This window comes from Dreissena polymorpha, chromosome 14 (genome assembly GCF_020536995.1).
Source record: "Dreissena polymorpha isolate Duluth1 chromosome 14, UMN_Dpol_1.0, whole genome shotgun sequence".
Classification (NCBI taxonomy): Eukaryota; Metazoa; Mollusca; class Bivalvia; order Myida; family Dreissenidae; genus Dreissena; species Dreissena polymorpha.
Window position 1 is genome coordinate 58,465,587 of NC_068368.1, and position 12,608 is coordinate 58,478,194.

At 33.1% G+C, this 12,608-nt stretch overlaps 1 protein-coding gene across 1 annotated transcript in view; it reads left to right on the forward strand.

Annotated features, from left to right (window-relative positions):
* Nucleotides 1-9,865: 9,865 nt before the first annotated feature.
* LOC127856828 (receptor-type tyrosine-protein phosphatase kappa-like) overlaps nt 9,866-12,608 on the forward strand; it is an 88,439-nt gene continuing 85,696 nt past the window's right edge. The window contains exon 1 of the mRNA XM_052392976.1: nt 9,866-9,997. The gene's annotated coding sequence lies outside the window, so the exon portion shown is untranslated. The remainder of the gene's footprint in view (nt 9,998-12,608) is intronic.

A 12,608-nucleotide genomic window follows, 5' to 3' on the forward strand; every position in this document is an offset into this window, starting at 1 on the left:
AAAACTCGAAGAAAATGCTAATTTTTGAAATTCAGCAGATGAATTAGAGCAGGAGACACATTTCCCAGCATGCAAAGGGTTAACAGCTGTTTTTGAGGATACAATTATGTTAGCGAAAAGCCATAAGCTGTTTGATGACAAAAGTTATGTTAGTAGTTTGACATCCATTCATGTGTGCTTCTTCATGATAATGGCATCATCTATTTATTAAATATGATGTATATGATATAACTAACCTTCCATGGTAGATCAGACACACTATAGTCATAAAGAAGCTCCTCTCCTGTCTGAATGTCTCTTTGAGCAAATAAGCATAGGTATGGTTTTTGTGTGTTCATTTTCAGCACAAAATAATTGTAGATGTCACTATCTATTAATGTAGGAAAGTCCATTAAGTCACTACTCAAAAATACGTAATAGCCAATATGGCGGCGCCCTTATTATCGATTCTGGGATTGTCTATATTGCGGAGGATACTGGCAGTGGTCAATGTATAGTGATTGAGCATGCCTGTATTTACGTCATCGTCCAAGATGGTGGCAAGCAGAAAAGAAATTACGATGAACGGCAAAATGATAAATAACATTCGAATTAACAACGGATACCATATGGTTATAAGGAAATAATTTAATGGGTGTGTCAATTAACCCTCAAGACTAATTTTGAGATTAAAACAACACATATTTAGTAGAAATCTGCACAGTGAATGTGTGTCACTGAAACCAGTGTTAGAAAATTGCAGTTCAGTCTACTAGCAATACATTTTAATTATATGGGTCTCAACATTAGTCATTAAGTGTAAACATGTCTACTTCTAATAAAGGGCCAGGCCCAACAATTTTCATTACTTATATGGATACCTAAAGTGTTAATTATACATTTAATGTTAATTAAATTATAAGGGACCCTAGAATGTCAACTTGTATCTTTTATGTTGGACCCAACGATGCTTTTTACGTATATGGGACCCAACAATGTTTCTTATATGAGATCAAACAATATTTCTTACAATACTTTTTATATATGGGACCCAACAATGTTTCTTATATGGGACCCAACAATACTTCTTATATAGGACCCAACAATATTTCTTATATAATATGGTACCTGACAATATTTCTTGCAAAATTTCTTAAATATGGGACCCAACAATGTTTCTTATACGGGACCCAACAATACTTCTTATATAGGACCCAGCAATATTTCTTATATGGTACCTGACAATATACCTTATATGGGACCCCACAATATTACTTATATGGGACCCAACAGTATTTCATATATGAGACTCAACAATATGACTTATATGAAATCTGAAAATTAGTGTCAACATGTTTATTTCTTATATGGGACCCTACAATTTTTATAACTGATAAGAGGCCCAACAATGTTTATAACATGTATTTTGGCAGAGGAAGAAGTATTGCAATATTGCAATATCATCTGTTTACCACCACTGTTTCCCTTTGAAAGAAAGGAAGTATCTGAAGAGAAGGGGAATGGGAAGCTTGGTATTAGTTTATAGCCGTGTGGATACATAATTATGGCTGAATGTTACTGCTTCTGTTACTGATTATCATAAAAGCTTTAAAGCAACAATCAATATTCCATTAAAAATTTCCTCTGTATTTTGGCAAAGAAATATTAATCTTAGTCTTTTACAGATGACACAGAGGGAAAGTTTTGAAAAAAAATCGGTTAAAAAATAATACAATATAAAGAAGTGAAACTCCAGCTGCTGGAGCAGTATTGAATTTTCATTAAAAACAATTAGTAGGTCCTTTATTTAAGGCAAGTGACCGATTGCCCAAACAGTACAAAACAGCACAATACAGCACAATACAAACCAACATAAACACAAAATATGAATAAAGCTGGGGTCACCGCCTTGGAACGGTCAATGCAAAGCATTGGGGGTTTAAACCTGGTTATAGAGCGCTCAACCTCACACTTGGCCCAGCAATATTCATAATACATTTAAGTGTAAATAAAATTTAACGTCATAGCATTGTTACTCAAGTTAAACAATAATAAAAGGGAATTAAAACGCATTCAATTTAATTGCTATTTAATTACTCAATTGCATTGAAGATACAAGAGTAACAGAATTACAACTTTTTGACGAACGATCAAATAAAACTATTAACAATTGTCAACTACATTCCTTCTTTATAGAAAAGATTTGAGAATACAGAATCATAGAGTTAATATCTCAGATAATCATCGCGCAAATACAGGAAGAAGCAGCAATAATGGGTGTAAAAATTCCATATTACATAGCTTGGTTGTTTATGTGACTGCTAAACAAATTACAAGGCATTTTTCCTGAACAATTCCAGGGAACAGTTAAGCATTTGAAACTTGAAATGTTTTATTTTATTCATAAACCCATGTGGGACAGACAGACACAGTGATTGCAGTATAGCTCCAATCACTTGTGGTAGGGGAAAGCCATATAAAAAGCTACAGCTTTTAAGTGGAGCAAATAATGGTTATTACATGTAATTAACCTTCGGTTTATGACAATTTATTGCAATTTTTCCCCAAAAGTGCCCGTCACATGGTATTTTCCCCTTTTGAAAGGTAAGGCCGTATCCCAGAGTCAATTGTTTGTTTGCTTAAAGGATTTGATGCCCATTTTATTTGTTCAAACATATAAAGGCAAAAACATGTAGTGCCAGCTGAAATTGAAATTAACAAACAAGATTAAATGACTTAAGGTCAAGGCTACAAAGAGGAATCTTAAATGATGCACAGTACCAACTCCAGGGATTTTCTTAACTCTTTCAGTGCTGGAACCGAATTTTGAAGGCCTTTGCAAACAGTTTGGATCCAGATGAGACGCCACAGAATGTGGCGTCTCATCAGGATCCAAACTGTTTGCTATTCTTATAGTATTCTTTGAAAAAATTCAAAGAAAACGCTAATTTGAGAAATTCAGCAGACAACATTTTAGCAGACGACAAATTTCCCAGCATGCAAAGGTTTAAGAACTTGACTTCCACTTGCACAGATCCTAGGCCCAAGCGTTCTTGAGTTATCATCCGGAAACCACCTGGTGGACGGACCGACAGACCGACATGTGCAAAGCAATATACCCCCTCTTCTTTGAAGGGGGGCATAAAAATCAGTTACTTGTTTTATTTCTGCATAAACAAACTGTTGAGTGAAACATCTATCAGACATGAAAATCATGCAAGATTAATACATGGCTCTATATCTAACATAAATGATATTTAAATTTTCATAATATTTAATGATTAATCAAATAACTGTAGAGAATGAAATTTTGAAAGGCCTTATTACTCACTTAATGTCATAAAGACTAGTCACTTTAGGGAGAAGTTCTGCAAAATCTCAAACAGAAGAAGGAATAACGTTGGTCCAGTTCTTTAAGATTAATATTAAATTGTGTTTTGGAAACAGTCAATCTTTAGAAAATTGAAAACAGTTTAGACAAATGATCGTTGTTGGCAATGTTATTGAAACGACCATACTATTGACTGCTAGCCGCTGACAATCGAACTGGACGGGGCTTTATAATCAATAATCGAGGTGACTGCCAACAGCTGTTGTGTTGGAATGTATTTGAAACTCTGACCTTTGGGCAAAAGAATTTGGTTGAATTTAGATTGATCAGGTTTAATGCCTTCTTGAACCCAAATTAAGGTCATTTTGCAAGTGGTCAGGACATGAACCAGCTTTCCTACTTCTTGTGACCAGTATTAGCCAACCACAAGTGACCCACTTCTTCCCAACTTGATTCAGAGGTTGGGGAAGAATGACCTACAAATACAATGTTACAATGTTCGGGAACCAATCTCTATGAAGAAACTTTATCCTACCCCCAGATTCAAACCTAAAAATTGACAGTCTGGCGCTCTATCAACTGAGCCATCAACTCAGCTAGCTGGGCAGGCCCAAAACATTTTGGATTAAAAAAATCAATGCACAGAAAGCAGAAAGCATACTTCATTTTTAGCATATGATCATATAACCGGACATTACCTAACTTTTGGTTCCTAAACATCAGTAAATTACAGACTGCGCATTGCGATAAATAGTTGATATTTTAGATGATATTTAATATATAGCATCTTCAAGGTCTGTTCTTTAAAACGCACTGATTGAGTCGTAATGGGAAAGACTCTTTGTCAAACATTTCGGTATGTTTTGCTGACATTTATATACAATTTTGTTGATTTCTGTCTCGTTTCCAAATCGAGGTTAAACATTGTTCGCGGCCACATGCTAGTATAACTATGTTGGCAAGCAAGAAGTTTAAGCATTAATTTTAAGGCCATTTAGTAGTCCTGCCTGCAAAAGTCCATTTCAGTTTTGATTCGTGTTTAAAGATTTTGCAGCACCTTAAATGAAATAAAGAATAAGGACAATAACAGATCAAGCGTGATAATATGCGTATTGCTAATATATTATATTAAAATATATGAAAATCTTGTTGATTCTTACAATAAATGACATCAATCTTATAGTTTTATTTATGATCCATGTTTAATATCGATGATTATATATGATTCAAATAATTTCATGGTTTTTAACACGCCCATATCTTTCTGATCTATTTAGGATTTTCATCAGATATTTCACACAAGAATACAAGATCACATATAGAAAACAATCAATAACAATAACAAAAACATGAATATTATTTATAACTGGCAATATAACTTGGTCCTTGTAAACAACAAAGTTCATGTTTCGACAGTTTAAATAATATGTTAAATGCCCCCCTCCTTGAGTGGTTTTGATCATGTGATCCGTTATAGCTACAACTGATCCGTTAATGCATGAATTCTGCGGCGAAAAAAAAGGTAACACAAATACATTTTGGATTTGACAAGGCGGACAGTCGCTCCAACATTATTTTGCCAACCCGGCTAACATCTATAATTAACAGACAATTAAATTTGCCAACTTGTTAACAGAAAGCCAATTTAACATGAGCGGATCAATGTGATTTTAATAAATCAATTTACTTATTAAGAAACTATGTTACAGTTGGTCGATTCTTTAAATGTAATTTAGCAATCTGTGAAAACAATATGTATATATTGTAATGTCAATATTACGCCAATAATTTACTACCAACATGGAACTTCTAACAAACAAACGCAGTCAGTCTGTGCTATGCTTAGAGGGTCACTCGTACTCAAAGAAGCACATGTCTAAGTCAACCATATGATGGTTATGCAGTAAATCGAACATGTCTGTACAGTCGAATTTGCCTGCATGTTGCATTTTATGAATTTCGTCTTCAATGTATAATTTTTCTGGTATAACATTCTATCAATATATAACAATTTAATTCTTTGCTATTATATAAATATAATCGGTGATAAAACGCGTAAGAAAGAAGACGGTGAGCCACTGACAGACACAAAAGACCTTTTGTTTGGATGTTTTTTCGTTTGTGTATTTTGTGTATATATATGTTTATAAATGTCATATAAATGTCATATCATAAAAACAAATGAAATTAAGAACAACATATTTGCGGTTTTTATGTTTATCCCATTCGCAAAATGGCACTTACATGTATTCCAATAAATGTAATGTAGGAAATGTAATGTTTTGAATTGGCTAACTGTCAACAAGTTGGCAAAATTAATTGTCGGTTAATTATAGGTGTAAGTCTTTGATAGGCATATAGAACGTTTTGCCGTTGAATAAAAATAATGTAGGAGCGACTGTCCGGGTTGACAAAATAATGTAGAAGCGATTGTCCGAGTTGGCAAAATAATATAGGAGCTACTGTCCGCCCTATCAAAACATTGTAGGAGCGAATGTCCGCCCTGTCAAATTTAGCGTTAGCTAAAGAAACTTCAGCGTACAGTTTATATAGTATTGACATATCTGTACGCTGAAGTCAACCCTGTATCGAAAGTCAACCAGAGTGGTGACAGATTTATGTCACGCTATAAATCAAAGACAGTATGTTTTCTTGGATACATTCCTTCATATATTGGTGAATGAATATAAATTACTGCATCGGGGCATATTTTAAGATTCAAATGTTTCAAATGCATCTTACAATAGATGAAAATAACTCTCATCAGCCTGAAAGTCATAATTTTGCACCATTGTCGCTTTGTCATGTGACGAGTTTTCATTTGGATACTTTCGGATCGACCTTGACATTTTTTGCTGGAATTGTAAACATTACTTTCGTTTTCTGAAATCTATTATTTGTGATTAACAAGTTACGTCTGGTGGATTTAAACACTGATTTCAAAGTGAATTTGGTAATTTTGAATATTTTGTACATTGATTTTGTATTTACACTACAATTTGTTTACAAAACAAGCAAGAATAATTATAAAAAAAAAACGGGAAATGTCTTTCTGAATTTGTAAACAATTGAGCACATGGTTTGTTACTAAAAATAGAAATAACATCATATGACCGTGAAATCTCGGGAGATTCGCATTTCAATCATGTGTGTCACGTCACTGTTTTTCTCGATAGACCAGTTGAATGTTATTGTTTACAGTCGGGATTTTCCGCGCATGCGCACTGGCTGGTTGGCAAAAAACACTGGTTACAGTAACGTAAAACATGTATACATGTCGTTTGTTTAGTCAATAAAACGATACAAAAATCCGAAATAAACATAAAAACTCTTAAATAATAGTGCAAAAATATAATATTTAGTACCAATAAATGTATTTTCATAAATATAATTACCTCTGTATAAAAATACATATTAATAATATTAATACATCAGACTAAAAACTGGCAATCCAACAAAACAAAACAATAAATATTCTTTCATATTTTTTGTGATTGTAAGATTTTGGTAAATTATATTTCAAAGATAATAACACATACATTAATTTGATTATAATTATAAGTGGTGCAGATATTGTTATTGTTCATAAGCGAACGAAGGTGCAAGAGGGGCATTTAATCAATTATAAAACGAAGCCCTAAAAGCGGAATACATTACAATTAATAAACATTGTAGTAATTTTATTTTACATGGAATGAATTACCGTTTCGTTTCCATCGAATGACAATATCATAAAGTTTAGCATACATATGAAAAACAAGAACTGCATATTAAGCAAATTAAACTGTCTTTGCATGCACTCTCTTTACTGGTGGTAAGGAGTGATAACAATCTAGCATTTTATGATAAATATATCTATATATTAATTTATTTTACGCAAGTATTTTTTACCCTTTTGTTGTTTGCTTGTTTTCATGTCATTTCATACACTACAGAAACGTACAATCTTAACATGAATAGCCGAGTTTACATTTGCCGGTACTCGTTAAATACGTTAATTGTGTAGCAATGAAATTGCACAATATTTTTAATTTATAGTTATTAACACTCTATTATTATGATTAAACAGGCTAATATATACATACACTAATTCCTGTTAATCCATTTCGGACAAATATCTTCATTTTTTAATATGTTCAAATATTTTATTAAAGCAACTGTTTCGTATTTTGGCTTTACAATTTTGCTTAGATGATCGCTCAATATGCCAAGAGATGACATGGAGGTATCATAAATGATGTTTAATGACCAGACACTTGTATGCCACATGTGGTTTATGCAGTGGCCAAGAATAGGTCCCTGGATTTATCACACCATGTGTTCTTTGTAATTGTTTGGACAGTATCCGATCATAACGAGATAATCGCTTTATGATGAACAAAAGTGCAATAAAACACCGGGTTAAAAACGCTGAAACAAAGAGTGTCAAAATTGGTGTGAATAATTAAATAAAAACAATTACATTTATCAAGAGAATTTATTTAATGTGTAACAAGGCAAGTTTTTACAGGCATGTTCAAATCAGTTACTATATGTTGCGTACATAAAGTCGATCTATTTGCTGTTTGTTTACATCCTTATTTTTGTTCGTTCATTAAATTTGTTTTATTCTGAAAAAATTTCAATATCAGAGAATTTTTTATCTAAAAAATGGTCGCGAAGATGTGCCAAGTAGAGATTTTTATGGTAACTGCATACCGTGCTCGTATATTGTGTTCCACTCCAGATTTCGTTTATAGTAAAAACAAATAATAACAACAATATAATCGTTCCAAAAATGCATTTCCTTGCACGCTTATGTTTAATTCAGACATAGTTAGTAAAATTATATTTGATATAGTGCATGATTATCAATAAAAACGATTATTATTTCAACTTTCTCTATAAGCGCTTATATGAATTTCACCTCTTTTTGCCAACCAGTGGGCGGAGTGTAATATTTGCAGGTGCGCGTGACTTCACTCGTCAACTGGTCTATATGTTAGAGCAGAAAAGATAAATGTTAAATGTTTAAGATAGTATTTTGTAAAAAAACATATCAGTTAAATGTGAAAAATGTCAATCTTTCCAATAAAGACATAAAGTAGCTGATTTGGGCCAATAACTGCTTTTACAAGCTGTTTTGGAGCGGTCTTTGTTAACTGTCAACTTTTCGTATATTCCTGGTTGACTTTCCTACTGGGGTTGGTCCATAACTTTAATGTTGCGCCATTCAAAATTCATAGAAAGCGAATTTTAAAGTTATTGAAGCCAGAACTAATTTAGCGTAGGAGCGATTGTTTGTGGGAGCGTTTGTCTGGAAACCTTATCAAACTGATGTAAAAGAAGTCTTAAACCATTTATTGCTTTTCCCCAGAACAACTTTATTACGCTACTGATCCGGTAATAGTAACATGACTGTACCACTAAGGCTAGTCCAACTGTCTTGTGTGGTTAAAGATTCTGTTCTTTTATAATTTATTTCCCCAGTCTAACCATTGCAGTCAGCCTAAAACATATATTGAACTTGTATCGCATGGAAATGATCTGATGCTACAATCATGCTTGCTTTCATGAATGTCACTATATCTGCATTAAATGCAGATTATAGGTTACATTTGTTTGTTTGCGGTAACAAGGTTGTCACCTAAATTCGTGCCACGGCTTTACATGTTTGAAATATGTTTTCATTGTCAGCAAACGTTTCAGAAACTGTGTCCTTATTATTGGTTGCAGTTTCAGTTTAAATTCAGTCATTTGCAGAATAATTTTAATAACCAAAAATATAAATAAACCTAATAAATATTATCGCCACTTACCTTTTTAAGTTTAACCGCGAAAATTGGCAATTTATATTACAGAGTTGTCGGGCGCCGAGTTGTCGTTCGTTGCTATGCTGGTTCCCGGTAAATCACTGCGCCGAGGTTGGTCAATCTCATACGCAGTGGCCTCCCTTATTCTAGAAAAAGACATTAATGATTGGCAAATGCCCAAGGGAAGTAACTGCTGTGTGGAGTTTGACCTAATGTGTGCTAATGGGAGATATAGGCCCGACAATTCGAGTAAAATTACACATGCAAATTTGAATTTAAAAATAGTCATGAGTATGTTAAGCAGCCTTTTTTTAAGTGGGTCTTCAACTGTCGGGTCCAAGTGCCCGATAATCGACTTTGGGACCCGACAATCGACTAAAGACCCAACAATACGGCCGTAAAATGGACGTTTGACCCACCATTTTACCCAATCTGAAACTATATATATATATATATATATATATATATATATATATATATATACATTATTATTACTTTATGTTAATAGATCTCATGCACCAAAGAATGAAACCATCTCAGTAGAATCAAACAATGCAAGCAACTCGTCTGCACCAGTGTATGCAATAGTCTCACGCAGAGGTAAGAATTGCGTTTGGTAGAGCTATTGTAGAATTGTATTCGTAGTCATTAAAAACTTCACAATTAACTTTTTTTTTAAACTTATCTTCAATATGTGTTTAAGGAATGCAAGCATAATAATCCCAACTTTTTTTGCGCAAAGAGCATCCAGTTTCGATGTGTGAAAATACGTCATCTGTAAAAGCCAATAATACGGCAGTTCAAGTGCACAACCCTGTTTACACAAAAAGTCGCGTGGATCCGGTCTCCCCAAGGGATGGTTCTTCAATAACAACAGAAGACAGTTTAGAAATCGGTACGTGTAATGTGTGCATGTTCATTATGTGAATGTACTTACTATTGTATGTTTTGGTTTTGTTTCTAAATAGATAGCGTTAATGAATTGAATTTGATCGTTATACATGGGTTCATATTTTTTATAGATTTTTATAATATGTTTCTGATCATTTTCGATTAGTCCATATCAAGAAACGTGAATTAATGATGCTAGTACACATTTTACCACTATTTATACTATTTTACCATTCATGTGTGAAGTGTTTAATTCTTCCATATCATGGGAACGTAAAATGATGAAATAGTAAATACATAACGTTGAAACAGAGTAACATTGCAACTCCTAAAACAACAGCAGGCGACTAATTCATGTAACAACTGATCATGCCAATTATATCCCAAGATGAATGGGACAGTATCGCTCGCAATAATGCGATCATATTCGAAGAAAACGGAGGGGTGTACTACAACAACAACGAAAAAGTAAAGGCACTGAAAATTCAAGTTGTAGAAATGAAGAAATTTGTTATGTCAAAGAATATGGACTACATCAAGAAAGAGTTTGAGGTGATTATTTTTTCACTTTAATTACCTTTTTTTGGAACGTCTTTTAAATGTCAGATTTTTAAGTAAGCGTTCCAAAGCAATGCACCCAATTTATTTGGTATGTTTTGTGGTTGTTTTGTGTTTTCGGTACGTTGCTACAATCTGTTTGGCTATTCGATCGTTGCTGAAAATAAGATACTTTTAGTACCTATTCCCAGCTCATAAGCTAAGGTTATACCATTATTTGGCAGGTTCAGTCTATGAGTTCCTATTACTAAATGACTTACGTATTTTGTTTATTTTTGCAGAAACTTCCGTACGGGCTTCTAAAAGAGTACCGGGTTTCGCAAATGAAGGAAAACATTGGCAAAAACAGATACAAAGGCATATATCCTTGTAAGTTAATTGAAACTTAATATTATAATGAGTATACTTTTGAAAGTCATTGTAAACCCCACTCTCTTTGATTATTTGTTTCATCGTGCCGAAGCATGACATTATATCAATCAATGAATGACTGTTTATTGATTATTCTAAATGTTAATGATACCTATATGTTAATTTTATCATACCACTACACTTATATTTGCCTGATATAACGCTGCCTGTTATATATTTATCTACTTAAGAGGAAGTGGTTATATCAGTTATGTTGGGAGGTAGGTCGCATCACTCGGAATCAAGTATTAAGTCATCATTTTTGGTGAAACAAATTCAGACTCAACCAATCAAGCAACTTGATACCAAGATGTTATATATTATGTGTATAAATAAAAAAAGTAACATACACAGCATCAAATATATTTTACATGTTAAAGTGCCAGTGCGAATGACATCATTATTTATACGTAAAACATCATATTCATTCCCGTTAAAAATGCAGCGTCGCGCAATTATATTTCATTATTTCTTTTGAAATGGGGACGCAGATTTATGTTTACCGTCCTATCGCTGTATAATATATCAGGCTCGGCTCAAATACCACAACGGTACGGCAAGCCTCGTCGTTCTTTTATTCTACGTGTCAACCGACACCATACACAACGATCGGGCAGTAACCTGCTATCCTCAATATAACTAATATTTATAAAAGTAAACGCTGTAAATATGAAATCTCCTTGTTGGATATTCGTGTAAATGCAAAAATATACACCCTAGAGATTACTAAGTAACGACACCTTTACGTTCGTAACACTTGATAAAAGATTTCAATCATAAACGTATACAATCATTTGTGATAATGGTCTAAACACAGATGATGACTACAGGGTGAAGGTTCGAGGTGGAGACACCGACTATATCAACGCTAGTTTCATTGACGTAAGACACCGTTCTCATCAAATTTAACTTAATATATTATCATAATTTTATTTACTTTTGATGTAAATTTATTCTATCTTGTTCTGTATAATACATTATTCAAAGCAATATTGAATATTGGATTGATACATTTTCATATAAATTACTAATATTGCATTGAATATTTATGCCTCAACACGTACAGGTGTACTTAGTAAACATGAGATTGGTGTATAGCAGCTTTCAATATTTTATCATATGTACACGGCTTTTAGCATCAGCATTTGGTTGTCAAGAACAACTCATTGCAAATACAAACAATTACGTTAACACATGTATACGTTCAGTGTTAATTATGATCAGTTTTGCTATGTTGTCAGGGATACAAAAGGCGAAACGAATACATCGCAACATTGGGTAAATATTATTCACGCACTCTAAACATTTAACCTTTATAATTATTTAATTTTGTATTTTTGGTAAATTGCTATTTTACTTTTACATGAGTAGTGAAATACTTTGGACTATTTTTCATCACATAGATTAAGTTTAAGCGGATTGTATTTTTATTTATACATGAAGAATATGAACTGTTTTTACTATTACTATAAGGTCCCATGTCTAAACAACTTGGCAATTTTGCGACTTTCTGGAGAATGGTGTGGCAACAAAACGTAGAGAAAATTGTAATGGTAACAAATCTAGTGGAGGACGGGGTGAGTATATCATGGAAGTATGTCCGATTTAATCGTTTTAAATATTTGGTATGATTACTTTTTTTGATG